The sequence below is a fragment of the Topomyia yanbarensis genome, chromosome 2, assembly GCF_030247195.1.
Source record: "Topomyia yanbarensis strain Yona2022 chromosome 2, ASM3024719v1, whole genome shotgun sequence".
NCBI lineage: Eukaryota > Metazoa > Arthropoda > Insecta > Diptera > Culicidae > Topomyia > Topomyia yanbarensis.
This window is the reverse complement of record NC_080671.1, coordinates 271,725,056-271,746,111: the sequence shown is the minus strand read 5'-3', so window position 1 is coordinate 271,746,111 and position 21,056 is coordinate 271,725,056. Positions and strand designations below refer to the sequence as shown.

Genomic DNA, 21,056 nt, shown 5'->3' with positions numbered 1-21,056 from the left:
AGCGCATTGTTGATGTGGTGTGATTATTGATGACAGTTTAATATGAGGCCTCAATTATTTTACTGAAAAGGTTTAACATCCGGAAAGATAAAATCAAAAATATTTTGAATTTTTATAATGAACTTAAGTAACATAATGAACAAACAATAAATGTTAGAATAATTTTAGATGGTGAAATTGTGCAATAAAAATAATTGTTTTCCGCTTGCTACAAGCAATACCTCACAAATAAACCCAAAATTGATAATTTCAGTCTTCTAACTAGAACACGATTTAATTGAAACTCATAATTAAGTTGAAAGGTGTTGTTGAAAAACCCAACAAATCAATAAAATACATTGAAAATAATATATTGTGTATAAACTCTTGTTTTGTTCTAAATATATATTAGATTTTACCAATGGTGCCATTATGCGTCTACCGTACTTATAAATATATTGATATCCACTTAATATTAATTGTAATATTTTGGATTGAGATCAAATCAGATGTGATGTTGACAGTGAGCTTTTGTGTGTGTTTGGTTTATTCACTAACGTGTGCGAGGGTCGTACGATTGCGGATATGCAAGAGTTATTAGTTTAAGAGTTTGTCTTGTATGAGTTTTTTGGAAGCAGACCGTTGCACTGGATGGGTTGTTCCGCTCAACATAAAATATCGCAACGCTCACAACTAGTTGTAACCATTAGCCGGCTGTGGTTCGCTAGGAGGTTGATACAGTCCATTATCTTTCTCCGGACAAAACAAGCCTAGAAGCCGTGTGGCATCTGGCGGCTTAAACATTGTTTCTTCGCAAATCGTGGGATTCAAATGAAGGTCATGTCCCTAATACTAAGGGTGGGCGAAAATTTATTTTTTCGCAGATTGTCGGAACGAAACGAAACGAATTTTTTCGCAAACTTTGCGAAACGGAACGTTAAGAAAAATTTCGTTTAAATTCGCAAATTTCGCGGGAGTTTTGCGAATTTTTTCGCCTGTTTCGCAAAGTTTGCGAAACTTTTCGAAATTTATCAAAATTCAATTAATTTTAGAGGTGTATAACTGTTTCTTGGTTAAATCGATTTTTCACAAAAAATGATAACAATTTATTTATTGAAAAGTGAACCGATGCAGCCGGAGTTATTCTCAATTATTAAAGCTGACGTGCGATGACTGAACAGATTCCAAAAACTGATCGGAGCAACGATTTACCTGATATGTCATACGCATGGTGCACTAATGAAAAATTTATTCAAAGTACAGCTTACTCATTTTATACAATTATATCACACAGAAAACTCGTCCATCTTGAGCGCTAATGGCCTATTTAAAGGTAATTGAGATATCTGCTACCAGGTTGACTAATTTTCATATTAACACTAGTTTGCAAATTTTGGGGTAAGCTAACAATAAAAATTTCAAAATCGAGTTTGCTTCGCTTAACACGGAAACAATACCCGTTTACCTTAAAAAAGGCGCTTTCGAGAATTTTTTTGAAAAACTTTAGGTAGTCTTTGCATTTATTCGTCAATATTTCGTATAAAATCCGATGAAACAAGTCTAATTTTTGATGTCTTAATTTTTTTTATTTCCACTGTTGTCGGGATTTTTTGTTATTGGGAAGAGAACATGCTTTGAAAAGTTTATTGATTGTATTGATGGGGCATTTTCACACGAGATAATGACCGAAAACAAAAGTAGAATGAAATTGGATATTGCGAAAGAATTTTGTTTTAGTGTTCAGTGACCTAAAATGGGCCAGACAGACTAGTATAATGAATGATACATATTTGCTGTCTTCGGAAAATATGAATAACACATGATGAAATAATTTCTTGGAATCCTCTATTTCTAGGTCTTGTAACTGTAATAAAAAGTCCAGTAGAAATTTTCCACAACATGCCCTTCAAACCTAATATTTTTATGCAAAGAAATTTTATTTTGCGCATTTGGAATTATTATGTGCGGAAAAGGTAGATTTTTCGAGTTTATTTTTTATAATCTAACAATTGTTACCCGAAAACGAATACATGTTCCGTCATCAAATTTAGATTGACGAGCATTAAAAAAATACATCTTAAGCCTCAAACAAGGCTTAGATCGGGGCGGGCATAGCGTAGTTGGCCTTGTACGCTACTCACCTGTGTTCGTGTCCCAACCCCGCACATAGGGTTAGAACTTTTTCTAACCCGAAAAGAGGCAAATGACTAAGGTAAAAACCTCTATAATCGAAAAAAAGGCTTAGATGTAACAGTTCAGAATTCGCTTTTGTTTATTTGTTTAATTCATCAACAGGCATATCAAATTTCGCAAACGTTTTCGTCAAAATAGTATTTCGTGTTGCGAACAACTTCTACTATTAAAATTTCGTTTCGTTTCGTATCGATAAGAGAATATGGAACAGTTATTCGTTTCGTTTCGTATCGCATAGACCAGAATCGCGTTTCGCCCACTCTTACCTTATACCCATTTCTGGGTACGCTATAGGCGATTATAAGCCAACGTGTTTTGTATCTTGTAGTTGCTGTACAACAACTGCTGATGATGAAATGTGTAGTGCTGTAATCGAGTATGGTTAGAGTAGCACAAATTGATCTTCAGCATAATCGTACAGCAATTATGAATCTATCCCGCCTTGTGCAGGAAGGAAGAGCTTCCATAGCTTTGGTTCAAGAACCGTATTTCTATAAAGGAAAGCTACCTAACCACGTATTCGTAGCTTCGTAGTAGGATATGAACACTTCAAGCATATTTATTTTGGAAAAGGTTCTTACTTGTAGTCTTGCAACAGGATTAGCGTGGCGGAAAATAACTGTCAAATTCATTCCCAAAGGTGGCCGCACTTATGAGGAGGCAAAGAGCTTTAGACCGATCAGTCTGACCTACTTCCTTCCCAAATCAGTGGAACGTTTAATCGACCACTACATTTGGGATGTTGTTCTACATAACTTTTTGAGTAGAACATCTTCGGTATTCCACCGGTTCCTCTAGAAGCACGCATAACTCGAAGCGGACAAGCGTCTTGGTATGCTGCTACCATGAATGAACTTGTTATATATATATATATATATATATATATATATATATATATATATATATATATATATATATATATATATATATATATATATATATATATATATATATATATATATATATATATATATATATATATATATATATATATATATATATATATATATATATATATATATATATATATATATATATATATATATATATATATATATATATATATATATATATATACCCCCAAAACCGCGTATAGCGATTGCTGGCCGATCGAAGCGCCGCCAAGTGGTAAGTTGTTACTTGCTGTTGTCATTTCAAAGCGACAGTTTTATTTCTTACACAAGTTGAAAACTTTACTTGTATGTCAGTTCTCAGTGGTTTAATCTCATTTCATGACAATAAACACCAACATCGGCTCGTCCCTCCAACAAAGAACCGTCAGTTTAACAAACTACGTATTCTTCAAGAGGATTTCTCACATTGAAAGTTCTAAAGTAACTATTTGGGCCACATTCTTGTGTGGCTAGTTGCACGATTTATTGGGTTACTGTTTCAGAGCTTGGTAGCATTAAGATGGTATGCACAAGAAAGTGCTTCTTGTTTCAGAAACACATGTACTGGTTTTATGTTCAAGAGTGCCTCTAGAGCAGCAGTAGGTGCTGTCGAGAACGCACCAGTCATCGCCATCAAGACCAGCCTCTGAAGATGGTTTAACTTTGATTGGATTGTCATGACTTTTCCCTTCTGCCACCAAACAAGGCACCCGTATGCCAGTATTGGTCTAACAATTGTTGTGTAGATCCACTGAATCTACTTGGGTTTGAGTCCCCAAGATTTGGTGAAAGCCTGTTTCCATTGGCCGAAGGCCATGCAAGCTTTCTTGATCCTGAAATCGATGTGAGCTGTCCAATTTAGTTTTGTTTCAAGAATTACCCCAACGTACTTATTTTTTTATTCAATTCGTTTATTTGATAAAGTACGTTTGCATTAGCTTGAAGGTGCCAATTTTGTTTTGTTTTACATTTTAAATTACTTAAAACTATGTCATTACATATTGATTTTTCTAAATGAAACTATGGAGATTTTATAGCAATCTTATGCTATTCACAAGGGGGTGATTTAATTTTTGTAAGATTAGGTGTTGTTGGAGCAAATAATTTTTAACTAAGGGGGTCAATTTTACAACTATCTTAAAAGCAGGAATAACTAAAGGGCGCGATTGAATTTTGCAAAGATTCGGGTAGATTATTTAGAGTTAGTTTTATGTCGTAGTGGAGTTGGGCATTTTCAACAAGAACCCAAAGATATTTAGGGGGGGGTTATACTTCTGGGTATAAGAGTCAGGTGAGGGAGGGTGGGCAAAGATGACAGTGGGAGTAAATTATAAACTTTCAGTTTCAGGCATCGGGAGATCAACGGCATAGATTACATACTCGGGTGGGCTTCATCAGGAAGAATCATGTACTGGGACGCTGGGTGGTCCTCCTCAAGACGGCAGAGGTTTCGATTTCGTAGTACGGCTCAGATGTGGATTGGCAACACTTCGAGTTGTGCGTGTGAGGTTCGTACTGTAGGTCCCGTGTTTGTTGGCTCATTCCACAGAGATGTGTTGTGTCGCCTTGGAGTCGCATCAAACCTTCGTGGGCTTATGATACAGGTGGAAGAGAGCGTTTCTGAAAATGATAGGAAATAAGAAGGGGCAGTTAAATTTGTATATTGATGGTTTTTAAGAAGGTGTAAACAAGGGACATATAGAGGAGATCGCGGCTTGCCAACACATCTCGAACCAGGACTTTGGTTGGTCTTCCTCAGGCCTGCAGGGTATCCATTAGTCGAGACCTGGCGGAACTGTACTCGGTGCACGCCCAGACAATGTGCTCGATGTCGTGATAGCCGTCGCCACAAGCGCAGATACCACTATCCACGAGCCCAATTCGCCGGAGATGTGCATCCAGCGTGTAATGGTTCGCCATGAGTCGGGACATCACACGAAAGAAGTCACGACCCACATCCATCCCCTTGAAACAAGGTTTCGTCGATACCTTGGGGACTATCGAATGTAGCCACCTTCCTAGCTCCCCATTGCTCTACGAGTTTTGCCAAGATTCGAGGGTTCTCTGATGAGTAATACTGAAAAATTCGCTGAAGCAAATTGGTCTTTCATAAACGTCACCTTCTAGGGCACCCACTTTACCTAAGGAGTCCGCCTTCTCATTGCCCGGAATGGAGCAATGAGAAGGGACCCACACCAAGGTAATCTGGAAAGATTTGTCAGATAAAGTACACAGTAGCTCCCGTATTTTCCCCAAAAAATGCGAGGAGTGCTTTCCATGTTTCATCGAGCGAATAGCGTCAATGGAACTGGGGCTATCCGAAACGATGAAGTAATGGTCTGCGGGTAGTGTTTCAATGACCCCAAGGGTAGACTAAATAGCAGCTAGTTCTGTGTCGTAAACTGAAGCATGGTCACTGAGTTTGTAGGAGGCGGTGAACTTTTGATTGAAAATACTGTAGCCAGTGGACTCTTCGAGGTTTGATCCGTCAGTATAAAACATCTTTGAGCAGTCGACTTCTCGGAATTTATTATAAAAAAATATTTGGAACCACGTGTGGGCGTATGTGGTCCGGAATTTCACAGATCTCGTCTTTCATGGATGTGTCGAAGAACAGTAGATTCAGAAGTATTTATGAAATGCACACGCTTGGGATTGTAAGAAGAAGGATTAATATTCTGCGCCATGTATTCATAGTACTGGGACATGAAACGGGCCTGAGAATTGAGCTCAACAAGCCTTTCGAAATTTTCAGTCACCACCGGGTTCAAGATATCGCATCGAATGAGTAATCGATTTGAGAATTCCCAAAATCGATTTTTCAGCGAGAGAACACCCGACAGAACTTCAAGACTCATCGTATGGGTCGACTGCATGCACCCTAAGGCGATACGCAAACAACGATACTGAATTCTTTCGAGTTTGATGAAATGTATAAATGTATCGCATCCGTATTCCATTACCGACAGTTTCGTTGTTTGATACAACCTAATTAGGTCTCCTGGGTGGGCACCCCACCATGTTCCGGTTATTGTACAAAGAAATTTTATCCTTTGTTGGCATTTCTGATTCAGATACCAAATGGCAATAGTACCTTTCGAGTCGAACCAGACCCCTAGATATTTTACTGTGCAGACCTGAGCTATAGTTTGACCCATTATTAGAAGCTGTAATTGTGCTAGTTCACGCTTCCTAGAAAATACAACTAGCTCAGTTTTCTTCGCGGAGAATTCGATACCCAGCTTAATAGCCCAAGAAGACAAATTGTCCAAGGTATTCTGTAATGGTCCTTGAAGATCGACAGCTTTTGGTCTCGTTATAGAAACCACGCCATCGTCTGCAAGTTGCCTTAACGTGCAGGAATTGTCAAGACATTCATCAATCTCGTTGACATAGAAAATGTATAACAGAGGATTTAGACATGAGCCCTGGGGAAGGCCCATGTAACTAAATCGTGATGTCGATAAGTCACCATGCGAAAAATGCATGTGCTTTTCCGACAACAACTTTAGAAGAAAGTTGTTTAAAGTCGCTGAAAGATCATGCTGGTCCAGCTTCTCATAAAGAATGTTGATCGAAACTGAATCAAAAGCCCCCTTTATATCTAGGAACACTGACGCCATCTGCTCTTTGCTAGCATAGGCCATTTGAATTTCGGTTGAGAGCAACGCAAGACAACCGTTCGTCCCTTTGCCTTTGCGAAAGCCAAATTGTGTATCTGACAGTAAGCCATTTGCTTCAGCCCAATTGTCGAGGCGAGATAGGATCATTTTCTCGAACAACTTCCGGATACAGGACAGCATTGCGATCGGACGATACGATTTGTGATCGGAGACTAGTTTTCCTGGTTTTTGGATTGCGACGACCTTCACTTGTCTCCAATCGTGTCCAATGTTAGCCTCAAGAAACTTATTAATTAAGTTCAACAAGTGTCTCTTGGCAGAGTCTGGCAGATTCAACACGATTCTGTCTGGTCCTGGAGCTTTATTGTTACACGACAAGAGAGCAAATGAGAACTCCACCATCGAAAACGGTGTTTTGTTCGCGTAATTTTGAGGGAACGCTGCGCAGTAGATCTTCTGTGCCGGGGCGGAATCCGGACAAACCTTCTTGGCAAAATCGAATATCCAACGATTTTAATATTCAACGCTCTCGTTGGTACTGTTTCGGTTTCGCAAACGCCGGGCCGTGCCGCTAAGAGTGCTCATCGATGTTTCTCTCGTTAGTCCGTCAACGAATGGGCGCCAGTAACTACGTTTCTTGGCCTTCATCAAACTATTCATTCGCGTTTCTAACGTCGCGTATTGTCGATAGCTACCGGGTAAACCTTAGTCCCGGAAGGTCGTATACGCGGTGGCCTTCTCCGCGTACACATCTGAGCATTCTTTGACACACCACGGATCAGGAGAACGCTTTTGTATGTTCGCGCTGGGTAATGGCTTAGTCTAAGCTTGATTTGCGCTGTCGAGAATCAAGCCGGTCAAAAAGCTGTACTCTTCCTCCGGAGGAAGTTCTCGGGCGGATTCAATGTTGTCGGATACCGCGGCCGCATAGCTCTTCCAATCGATATTTCGTGTGAGGTCATACGAAATATTGATTGATTCCAATGGTCTTGAGCTGTTGCTGATCGAGACTACGATGGGTAGATGGTCGCTACCATGGGAATCAGGGATTACCTTCCACGCGCAATCTAACTGTAGCGAGGTCGAGCAAAGGGATAAATCTAATGCACTTGGGGGTGGGGGAGGGATCCGTGTCATTTCACCGGTGTTTAGAATTTTCATATTGAAGTTATCGTAAATATTGTGAATTAAAGAAGAATCATCATAAAGGCAACCCCATTCCGTACCGTGGGAGTTAAAGTCTCCTAAAACCAGTCGTGGTGCAGAGATTCTATGATGTAATGTAGCCGGCGGTACCCAATCGCGGTTTTGGGGGTATATATATATATATATATATATATATATATATATATATATATATATATATATATATATATATATATATATATATATATATATATATATATACCCCCAAAACCGCGATTGGGTACCGCCGGCTACATTCCATCATAGAATCTCTGCACCACGACTGGTTTTAGGAGACTTTAACTCCCACGGTACGGAATGGGGTTGCCTTTATGATGATTCTTCTTTAATTCACAATATTTACGATAACTTCAATATGAAAATTCTAAACACCGGTGAAATGACACGGATCCCTCCCCCACCCCCAAGTGCATTAGATTTATCCCTTTGCTCGACCTCGCTACAGTTAGATTGCGCGTGGAAGGTAATCCCTGATTCCCATGGTAGCGACCATCTACCCATCGTAGTCTCGATCAGCAACAGCTCAAGACCATTGGAATCAATCAATATTTCGTATGACCTCACACGAAATATCGATTGGAAGAGCTATGCGGCCGCGGTATCCGACAAATTGAATCCGCCCGAGAACTTCCTCCGGAGGAAGAGTACAGCTTTTTGACCGGCTTGATTCTCGACAGCGCAAATCAAGCTTAGACTAAGCCATTACCCAGCGCGAACATACAAAAGCGTTCTCCTGATCCGTGGTGTGTCAAAGAATGCTCAGATGTGTACGCGGAGAAGGCCACCGCGTATACGACCTTCCGGGACTAAGGTTTACCCGGTAGCTATCGACAATACGCGACGTTAGAAACGCGAATGAATAGTTTGATGAAGGCCAAGAAACGTAGTTACTGGCGCCCATTCGTTGACGGACTAACGAGAGAAACATCGATGAGCACTCTTAGCGGCACGGCCCGGCGTTTGCGAAACCGAAACAGTACCAACGAGAGCGTTGAATATTAAAATCGTTGGATATTCGATTTTGCCAAGAAGGTTTGTCCGGATTCCGCCCCGGCACAGAAGATCTACTGCGCAGCGTTCCCTCAAAATTACGCGAACAAAACACCGTTTTCGATGGTGGAGTTCTCATTTGCTCTCTTGTCGTGTAACAATAAAGCTCCAGGACCAGACAGAATCGTGTTGAATCTGCCAGACTCTGCCAAGAGACACTTGTTGAACTTAATTAATAAGTTTCTTGAGGCTAACATTGGACACGATTGGAGACAAGTGAAGGTCGTCGCAATCCAAAAACCAGGAAAACTAGTCTCCGATCACAAATCGTATCGTCCGATCGCAATGCTGTCCTGTATCCGGAAGTTGTTCGAGAAAATGATCCTATCTCGCCTCGACAATTGGGCTGAAGCAAATGGCTTACTGTCAGATACACAATTTGGCTTTCGCAAAGGCAAAGGGACGAACGGTTGTCTTGCGTTGCTCTCAACCGAAATTCAAATGGCCTATGCTAGCAAAGAGCAGATGGCGTCAGTGTTCCTAGATATAAAGGGGGCTTTTGATTCAGTTTCGATCAACATTCTTTATGAGAAGCTGGACCAGCATGATCTTTCAGCGACTTTAAACAACTTTCTTCTAAAGTTGTTGTCGGAAAAGCACATGCATTTTTCGCATGGTGACTTATCGACATCACGATTTAGTTACATGGGCCTTCCCCAGGGCTCATGTCTAAATCCTCTGTTATACATTTTCTATGTCAACGAGATTGATGAATGTCTTGACAATTCCTGCACGTTAAGGCAACTTGCAGACGATGGCGTGGTTTCTATAACGAGACCAAAAGCTGTCGATCTTCAAGGACCATTACAGAATACCTTGGACAATTTGTCTTCTTGGGCTATTAAGCTGGGTATCGAATTCTCCGCGAAGAAAACTGAGCTAGTTGTATTTTCTAGGAAGCGTGAACTAGCACAATTACAGCTTCTAATAATGGGTCAAACTATAGCTCAGGTCTGCACAGTAAAATATCTAGGGGTCTGGTTCGACTCGAAAGGTACTATTGCCATTTGGTATCTGAAACAGAAATGCCAACAAAGGATAAAATTTCTTTGTACAATAACCGGAACATGGTGGGGTGCCCACCCAGGAGACCTAATTAGGTTGTATCAAACAACGAAACTGTCGGTAATGGAATACGGATGCGATACATTTATACATTTCATCAAACTCGAAAGAATTCAGTATCGTTGTTTGCGTATCGCCTTAGGGTGCATGCAGTCGACCCATACGATGAGTCTTGAAGTTCTGTCGGGTGTTCTCTCGCTGAAAAATCGATTTTGGGAATTCTCAAATCGATTACTCATTCGATGCGATATCTTGAACCCGGTGGTGACTGAAAATTTCGAAAGGCTTGTTGAGCTCAATTCTCAGGCCCGTTTCATGTCCCAGTACTATGAATACATGGCGCAGAATATTAATCCTTCTTCTTACAATCCCAAGCGTGTGCATTTCATAAATACTTCTGAATCTACTGTTCTTCGACACATCCATGAAAGACGAGATCTGTGAAATTCCGGACCACATACGCCCACAAGTGGTTCCAAATATTTTTTTATAATAAATTCCGAGAAGTCGACTGCTCAAAGATGTTTTATACTGACGGATCAAACCTCGAAGAGTCCACTGGCTTCAGTATTTTCAATGAAAAGTTCACCGCCTCCTACAAACTCAGTGACCATGCTTCAGTTTACGACACAGAACTAGCTGCTATTTAGTCTACCCTTGGGGTCATTGAAACACTACCCGCAGACCATTACTTCATCGTTTCGGATAGCCTCAGTTCCATTGACGCTATTCGCTCGATGAAACATGGAAAGCACTCCTCGCATTTTTTGGGGAAAATACGGGAGCTACTGTGTACTTTATCTGACAAATCTTTCCAGATTACCTTGGTGTGGGTCCCTTCTCATTGCTCCATTCCGGGCAATGAGAAGGCGGACTCCTTAGGTAAAGTGGGTGCCCTAGAAGGTGACGTTTATGAAAGACCAATTTGCTTCAGCGAATTTTTCAGTATTACTCATCAGAGAACCCTCGAATCTTGGCAAAACTCGTAGAGCAATGGGGAGCTAGGAAGGTGGCTACATTCGATAGTCCCCAAGGTATCGACGAAACCTTGTTTCAAGGGGATGGATGTGGGTCGTGACTTCTTTCGTGTGATGTCCCGACTCATGGCGAACCATTACACGCTGGATGCACATCTCCGGCGAATTGGGCTCGTGGATAGTGGTATCTGCGCTTGTGGCGACGGCTATCACGACATCGAGCACATTGTCTGGGCGTGCACCGAGTACAGTTCCGCCAGGTCTCGACTAATGGATACCCTGCAGGCCTGAGGAAGACCAACCAAAGTCCTGGTTCGAGATGTGTTGGCAAGCCGCGATCTCCTCTATATGTCCCTTGTTTACACCTTCTTAAAAACCATCAATATACAAATTTAACTGCCCCTTCTTATTTCCTATCATTTTCAGAAACGCTCTCTTCCACCTGTATCATAAGCCCACGAAGGTTTGATGCGACTCCAAGGCGACACAACACATCTCTGTGGAATGAGCCAACAAACACGGGACCTACAGTACGAACCTCACACGCACAACTCGAAGTGTTGCCAATCCACATCTGAGCCGTACTACGAAATCGAAACCTCTGCCGTCTTGAGGAGGACCACCCAGCGTCCCAGTACATGATTCTTCCTGATGAAGCCCACCCGAGTATGTAATCTATGCCGTTGATCTCCCGATGCCTGAAACTGAAAGTTTATAATTTACTCCCACTGTCATCTTTGCCCACCCTCCCTCACCTGACTCTTATACCCAGAAGTATAACCCCCCCCCCCTAAATATCTTTGGGTTCTTGTTGAAAATGCCCAACTCCACTACGACATAAAACTAACTCTAAATAATCTACCCGAATCTTTGCAAAATTCAATCGCGCCCTTTAGTTATTCCTACTTTTAAGATAGTTGTAAAATTGACCCCCTTAGTTAAAAATTATTTGCTCCAACAACACCTAATCTTACAAAAATTAAATCACCCCCTTGTGAATAGCATAAGATTGCTATAAAATCTCCATAGTTTCATTTAGAAAAATCAATATGTAATCACATAGTTTTAAGTAATTTAAAATGTAAAACAAAACAAAATTGGCACCTTCAAGCTAATGCAAACGTACTTTATCAAATAAACGAATTGAATAAAAAAATAAGTACGTTGGGGTAATTCTTGAAACAAAACTAAATTGGACAGCTCACATCGATTTCAGGATCAAGAAAGCTTGCATGGCCTTCGGCCAATGGAAACAGGCTTTCACCAAATCTTGGGGACTCAAACCCAAGTAGATTCAGTGGATCTACACAACAATTGTTAGACCAATACTGGCATACGGGTGCCTTGTTTGGTGGCAGAAGGGAAAAGTCATGACAATCCAATCAAAGTTAAACCATCTTCAGAGACTGGTCTTGATGGCGATGACTGGTGCGTTCTCGACAGCACCTACTGCTGCTCTAGAGGCACTCTTGAACATAAAACCAGTACATGTGTTTCTGAAACAAGAAGCACTTTCTTGTGCATACCATCTTAAGGCTACCAAGCTCTGAAACAGTAACCCAATAAATCGTGCAACTAGCCACACAAGAATGTGGCCCAAATAGTTACTTGGGATGGGTGACCTTACACTCACATGTAGTTTTCCTTTTAGAACTTTCAATGTGAGAAATCCTCTTGAAGAATACGTAGTTTGTTAAACTGACGGTTCTTTGTTGGAGGGACGAGCCGATGTTGGTGTTTATTGTCATGAAATGAGATTAAACCACTGAGAACTGACATACAAGTAAAGTTTTCAACTTGTGTAAGAAATAAAACTGTCGCTTTGAAATGACAACAGCAAGTAACAACTTACCACTTGGCGGCGCTTCGATCGGCCAGCAATCGCTATACGGGACTTGTGTGCAAACTTGGATACTATGGTGACTTATGCATGCGAACCTGTATGAGATGGTGATTTTCAAAGTATTTCCATTTAAATGTTTACACAGGTTTTTGTTTTTTCGGGAAAGTTTGTTCCAGCTTATATGTCTGTTCTCTGTGATTAAACCAATCTCATTCGCTTGGTAGATACAGTACCGTATTCCAAGCAGAAATCTTTACTATTCTGTGTGGTGTACAATCAGCACTTCAACAGGGAATTTGCGGTAAAAGAATCTATTTTTGCTCTGACATCCAGGCTGCCATGAAAGCACTTAGTTCGGCAGATTCGAGATCGAAATTAGTCAGGATGTCGAAGTCAAATCGAAGAACTTAGCATTTCGAATGCTACCTTCTATGGGTACCCGGTCATTCCGGTATTATTGGAAATGAATGGGCGGACGAATTGGCTAAATTTGGCGCTGCGACTGACTTCGTTGGTACAGAACCAGTTTTACCACTGATTTTTCTGACGGATGTGAGTCCGAAAATGTCAAAGAATTTGTTGCATTTTTCCAAGCACAACTGCAGTTTTCTAGGCAGGGCACTAACTGGACATTCATGTGATCTTTGTGAATCCGATTACATCCGGAACATCATATCATTTGATATGCAACTGCCCTGTAGTAATGCAATTACGTATCCGGATTTTTGGTTCTCCTGAAGGATATGCTATTGTTCCTAACCCAAGAGGTAAAGAGCTATAGTTATAGCCGTATTTGAATGACGATATCTCTTCGGGGGTGTTGTCGTTCTGTAATCTCAATGTCCCCTCTGGAGTGCTGATATTTCCGCTCACACCTTAAATAAAAATTTCAAAACCCTCCGGCGGTTGGAATTTTCATTCCTGCTATTGTAGCACCTGTAGATCGTTAAGCATCACTCCGGGGGTTCAGAATGCTCTGTTTTAATTGTTCTGTGTCGTTATTACTGATTCCTGATCCGCTTAACCGTTATGTGTCCGACGCGGTGCCCGGGTACCTTTTTAGGTTTCAATTAATGGAATTTTCATGTTTTATCCATAGCTGGAAATTGAAACCTTGTGACATCTTAGAACTTCACCAAGTTAAACTTTTTGGTTGATAATATTGTTGATATAGTAAAAGGGGGAGTGAGGAGGGGTTCCTGATTTTTTTTACTACGTAACAGGCCGACGTGGGTACCCACAAAACAGAAATGCCAATAACTAAGGTAATTTTTAACCAATTTTGATATTTTTAAGTGTTTTGGATTCAGGAACTCATCCAATTTTAGACTTGGTGAATTTGAATATGGTTACTTGATTCGGTTCCCGGGAATCCGGATTTATGGAAGCTTGTTCCGGTGTTTGTGAATTTCAATGAAATACTAGCAATATGGTTATTAGAATTCTTGAAATGGCATCAGTAGGCTGTATTTCGCGGTTTTGGAACCATTTGATGATTTGACCACGGAACGGACATTCCGGAGCAGGTTCCCGTGGGACCGTGAGTGGCCATTCCATTCCAATTCCATTGTTCAAATTACCATGGGGTCCCTTAACAATAAATAATAGACTTCCGAGATAATTTGAAGAGTTTTGATGCTCATATTGCTAGGACATTATTAAAATTTGCAAATCATACCCTAGTACTGAAACACTACTCCGGAAAATCCGGATTACAAAGAACCCGATCCGCTCATCCGGTTCTATTTTACAGAATCAAAAAGTGGACGAGTTTCTGAATTCAAAATATCCAAAAGTGTCCAAATCGGTTAAAGCAAACCACAGCTATGAGCATTTCAATTTGTGGGTACCCAGGTACCCTCGTTGGCCTGTTAAAGATATTTCTTTTTGTTGGACACATAACTGTTAACATACAAATATCGCAACACTCACAACTAGTTGTAACCATTGCTGTAACCTGCATTTAATTATCGTGACCTATTATGTCACCTGTGTAATCAAACATGGCTCCTACCGGCTACTTTTCAATCATCACTGTACTCCGTGTTTTCTCGTTCATTGGCATGCATAAAGTCTTGCTCGTTCATGTGAAATAGCGAGAACACTCTTAGCAGCCCGTATCCTTAGAACATTCTCACGTGTATGTACGCTAGCGAGGTAACACAGCGCACCAGCATTTGCAAGAAATGCTTCATAGCATGTCGTTACATGCTATACAGGGTTCACCAATAGAAAAGGCAATAAATTTCTGTTCGGGAAATTATTTTTATTTACTTTAATTTGCAGAATGTGTGATCTAATAATCAAAAACCTGTTTTATTCCACCTAGTGGTGCAATTGTACCTTTCTCATTTGTCCAAACTACGATTCCATTGTTGGTTATGTTTAATATAATAAAGAAAATGTCTATTACATATTCAGTACGATTTACACATACATACAATGGATCGATAGCCACGAATTTGAGATGCTAGGCGTCGACGCTGAAATAATTGAAACTAGCAGCGGATCCAGAAGGAGAGTCCAGACCCCGCCAAAAAATTTGAATTTGTTAAGAAATTTTAAATTCGTTTCAATTTTGAAGTAGTTTCAAACTCAAAATCATTTCAAACCTAATTTTTCACTGCACAGTGGCCAGAATGCAAATTTAGCAGGAATTTTAACTTTTTGCTAAAATTAAATGACCTTACAACATGTTTGGCAAAGTTGTTGTACTTTGCAAGGCCCTTCTTTTTGTTTAAACCGATGCTAGGGTGGTTCTAAATTGAGCAATATTTTCAATAGAACATTTTAACGGTTTGAGATAGAGCTTTACTGTCTTCGATGAAGTTGTAGAGCAACATATTTTAGACAAATTTGCTGAAGACATGCAAGCTCTAGCTTTTATATTTTCCATTGCACGAGAAATTCAAATGTAAGCTTTAGGGTGTTCCTCAAAAAAACGGTTTTATTTCTATAACTTTTGAAGTTCTTATTTTACGCTAAAGTACACTTCGGACAACTTAAAGATTATTTTAGGGCACATAATTTGCTTTAAAACACCAACTACCTAACTTTTTTCGTTTTAAAGTTATAAGAACTTTTATATAAAAATATAACTTTTTCAAATAGAATTATCTTCGATTCGGGCACTCAACATTGAATACTGTTGCTTTCATATGAAATAGCATGCTTTGTAGTATAGATCACCAAAAAATGGCAAATACGATAGTTTTTTATATCTTGCAATATTTACTCAAAAAATTGTTTATTTTTAGTAAAAAGTACATACAACTTTCTAACGACCGAAGCTAGAGGTTCAATATATAGGACAAATTGTTCTCCTTCAAAATATCTGAAAGTATTTCTAAAGTGATCTTAATGAAAAATCAAAACTGCAAAAGTTATACAAAGAAAACCATTTTTAAGAAACACCCTAAATTTATTTGGTAAATTTCTTGTAAAATGAAAAGTATATGACATAGAGTTTCAATGTCTTCGACAAAGTTTTTCAAAATTTAATTATCTTCAATTTTGTGGAAGACAGCGCAACTCTATCTCGAACCATTAAAAAGTCATTTTTCTGATTTTAAAAAAAACCACCCTATCCACTATTTAAAATAATAGAAAAGTATTGTAAAATGCAATATTTTATCATGAAAACTAAATTACATTTTTTATATTGTTCACCATGAAAGTAATTTAAACATTACAAAGAGTCAATTTATGAAAAACCAAATTTTAAATATAACTTTTTCAGTTTTCATTTTTTACAACCTATCCTTCAGATGTTTTTCAGAGTTTTTGAAGACGAACATTTTCTTCTAATACATCAAAACTCTAGCTTTTATTGTTCAGAAGATATAAGCACTTAATATTTCAAAAATAGATTTTTTAAATCAATTTTATGAAAGTTTAAAAAAATATCGTATTCGCCATTTTTTGCTCAATTATAGCTCTAATCATGGCCTTATTTATAGTTCAAAAAGAATTATCTTTTATTTGCCCCAAATGAGTGATTTTGTTATTCAAAACAACCCCATTTTTGGCGAAAAAGTGCTCATAACTTTTCAACGCAAATAGCTAGATATATAGTGCCCTGAAACAAATTATACGCCTTGAAACAATCCTAAAGTTGTCTGAAGACTACTTCAGTTTTTAATGAATACAGCAAAAGTTATTGGAATAAAACTGTATTTCGAAGAAACACCCTAAGCTCCGACTTTAAATTTATTGTAAAATAAAAAGTATGACAGATAGAGCTTACATGTCTTCAGCAAACTTTTCCAAAATTTTTCATTCTACAACTTCGCTGAAGGTCGTTTGGATCTACCTAGAATGATTAAAAAGTTAATTTTTTGATCTTGGTAAAATTAGAACCACTCTAAGGGCATGTTCAGGAGCGTTTTATTTTGTATAGGAGTAGTAGAACTGGAACTGAAACATTCACATCCCCAGCAGAGCGTTTTGTTTTATAATTTCGAACAGTTTTGTTTCATAATTTAAAACTGTTATACGACGCCGTTCTATTTGTTGCTGATTTTAAAACACGTTTAGAACTGTGTTTTAAATACTTGCAAAGTTTTCAGCACAGACACTTAGACCAGAGCTTAAAAAAGTTGACATCGCTGTATGAACTTGAAAGAAAACAAAATTCAATTCATGTCCGCAGCGATGAATGAAATTTTTGGTTCGTTTCCATCGTTATTCGTTCTCCCGACGCAGCGCTTTCAGGTACGGACATGTTCGGTTTCAGAAGCAAAGTGAATTATATTTCTACGCTAGCTCTGAGAGGGATTATTGATCAAAAGTGCACCAAATATAGATTACGCAGTTCACTTATGCTGGAAAATGTAGAAAATGCTAACTACTGCCTTCAAACTATCGACATAATAACAAATGAATGCTTTGGTTGGTGAATGAATTTATATTTCCTCTGCACTCAAGCATTCGATTCTGCATGAAATTTCAGTCAGTTGGAAAGTGAATGAATGAGGGAGGCGTTGAATCTGAATGTAGGTTTCGGTAAATGCAAGTAGAAATAGGTAACTGATTTTGATATTTCGTAACACTGACTTAGACCCGATAGACTGGGGAAAAATAAATTTGAATGCAGTAACGCTGAAGGCATAGTGAGACATGAATTTTAAATTGAATAGAACATCCGCTAAAACTGTTGCTGGGGAGAGCAAGTTCTAGTTTTAAAATTTTCAGTTTTATATTATAGAACTGTCAAAATTATGAATCTAGAACTGAAACACTCCTGAACATGCTCTTGCTTTTGTTGTTTTAACAAAAAGAGGGGGCTCATAAACTACGAAAACTTCTCCAAAGACTTAATAGGGCTAAGTTGTTTAGTTTTAGTAAAATCTCAAAATTCCTGCTATATTTGCATTCTGGACCACTGTGCACTGGTTTTAATTAAATGCGGTTATTGCGTATTACGTAATGTGTTCATTTCAAAAGCGAATTTTGGACCCACTAGGAAAGTTTATTCTGGATGAACTAGGAAATTTTATTCGGTGGGGAGGGGGCAGTTAAAATACAGAAAACCTGTATTAGTCCAAAAATATTGGGCGGGATACGTTGACGATGTTCAGAGTGATTGCATAACCTTTCTATATGAGAAAGGCATAAATGTGCATTTGCTATATGGTCGCACTCTTCAACCCGTAACTCCGGACCTGACAGTCAGAATTAAATGCAATTCAATAGTAGCCTATGGGAACGTTGTATATTTCATTTAAGACAGTACCATGATTCTCTTTGCCAGCTTTGTGCGACTCGAAGTTCAAACTCTTGTTGCCTCAGAGAACAGCACACATAACGGGAAGGAAGGGTGGAATGTGTATGTTCTTTTGTAAGCTTTCCTTGATTTGATTTATTTGATTCATGTATCGAATGCGTAAAGTAGTCGAAAATTACTTCGATTTAATCCGCTTGCTTCTATTTAAAATTTAAGGAAACATTTGATAATGTAAGGTTTTGTTGAGTTTGCCTGATATCCCCAGGTTGAACAGAGAATGGGCAAAGGTCGAAAACGAAAAAAGAAGTTTATTCTACACACACACATATATATATATATATATATATATATATATATATATATATATATATATATATATATATATATATATATATATATATATATATATATATATATATATATATATATATATATATATATATATATATATATATATATATATATATATATATATATATATATATATATATATATATATATATATATATATATATATATATATATATATATATATATATATATATATATATATACATATATATATATATATATAAGCTGATTGACTTTCATGAAGAACACACGGTGTGTAAAAACTACTTTTTTCGTTTTCGATTTTCGTACCATTGTTCGTGCCTCGTTGAGATATTTGAATGTTTAACGATGATCTACACTATGGTACTAGAAGCTTCATGTTTATTTAATTGGAAAACACACCAAAAACGACGGCTGCCGTGGTCCATGCAATATCTCACCTTGTGTTCAAATTAGAAAGGCTTATTGGTGTAGCACTTATTATCTATAAGCCGGAAAATTTGAAATGAAAAAAACAATAATGTTGATTAAACCGGGAAAAATTTTCACTTTTCGCTTTTCCATTTAAAATGATTTGAAGCAACCTAATATCGGCTAGACTAAGGGTAAACTGTAAAGATTCATAAATTAATTTCCGAATTGACCGTTATTTACCAAACTATGAACATATCAGTAAATTAAATTAACAAGATCATTAAGCACTAACTCGGCACACAAATTTTCGTAAATAAATTGAAAAGAGCTCTATTTTCGCTACACTTTAGACTAAGTGATTTCTTGAATTCAAAATTTCTCTCCAAACCTCTACAGGATGAAATTGGCTACGTCTAAGGGCATGTTCAGGAGGGTTTTATTTTGTATAGGAGTTTTAAAGTAGAACTGGAACTGAAACATTCACATCCCCAGCAGAGCGTTTTGTTTCATAATTTCGTACAGTTTTGTTTTAAAATTTAAAACTGTTATACTACGCCGTTCTATTTGTTGCTGATTTTAAAACACGTTTAGAACTGTGTTTTAAATACATTCAAAGTTTTCAGTAGGGTTCGTCGCGGTTGCGGTAATTACCACAACCGCGCGGTATTTACCGCACCGCAATACCTGCGGTGCGGTGAGACACTTATTCCCGCAGATGCGGTGCGGGAAAGAGCTTTTACCACGCGGTTTTACCGCAACCGCACCGCAAAAAAAATTGATAATGTCTCACGTTTGCATTAAAAAGAGGATTAAAACTAGGACTTTAACCATTTGATAAGAACCCAACTATATTTATTTCAAACTAACCATTTCAAAGACATAAAATATGCAAGATCCAAATAGAAACAAAATTATTAGATCTTTTAAAAACAATAAATTTGTAATCTTAAATCCAATTTAAAAGTTCATCACTTCTCCCGATTTCTGTTGGAAATCGTGCAATTATGAATCGTTTTCGATATCAACTTTTCAACTGTGAATTTTGATTAATTTAAAGGAATTAGAGATGAACTAATTATGCTGGGACTTAAACACAACCCAAAGAATATATTTATCTTCATCAAACCAAACGAATTTGGAGTAATTGGCAGTAAAAAAGACAAATGTATGAAAAGCGTCCAAAATAAGGAGGGGTCCAAATTAGGCTGATTATTCTATCATTCGTTAATCAACATCATATTTCTATGTTCCATGATTGCTGTGTAAATTCGATGTGAATGTTTCTCCAGTCAATTTTATTGGGCTCTTTCTCAAAAAGTACTTTTTTCGCGTGCTTCCATTCAAATCTACGATAATTTTCTACCAAATTAAATCCTAATATTTTTCAGTTAAGACTATTTTGTAGCTTTTTTGAGGTAAAGTTCGAAGTTAGTGTTTTTATAGTGCAGGGTATTGCAATTTTTCTCAAAGCCCCCCTTCATATTGTGACAAGTGTGAAAGTTAGCTCAGATGCCAAATACCACATAGTTTGACTCCCGTCTTCTTCAATTGATGTTTTGCCATTGTCTCTTTGGGAAAATAATAGAGGAAAATACATTAAATGCTAGATCTAGCCTTAAGAAAATTACAGTTGAAACATTTTCAAATATTCGTAGTATTTGTATGAGAATACTGAGAATATATTTCTTGAAAAATACGGAAGTTTGAGTTTTGGGATATTTTGTCCATAAAACCCCCTACTTTTAAGAGCATTTC

At 38.1% G+C, this 21,056-nt stretch overlaps 2 protein-coding genes across 5 annotated transcripts in view; both read right to left on the bottom strand.

Annotated features, from left to right (window-relative positions):
• LOC131678513 (innexin shaking-B) overlaps positions 1–21,056 on the bottom strand; it is a 1,756,176-nt gene that overhangs the window by 2,307 nt on the left and 1,732,813 nt on the right. The gene's annotated exons all lie outside the window — the stretch shown is intronic.
• The window catches only part of LOC131678512 (nose resistant to fluoxetine protein 6), a 1,156,332-nt gene that overhangs the window by 1,044,446 nt on the left and 90,830 nt on the right, over positions 1–21,056 (bottom strand). The gene's annotated exons all lie outside the window — the stretch shown is intronic.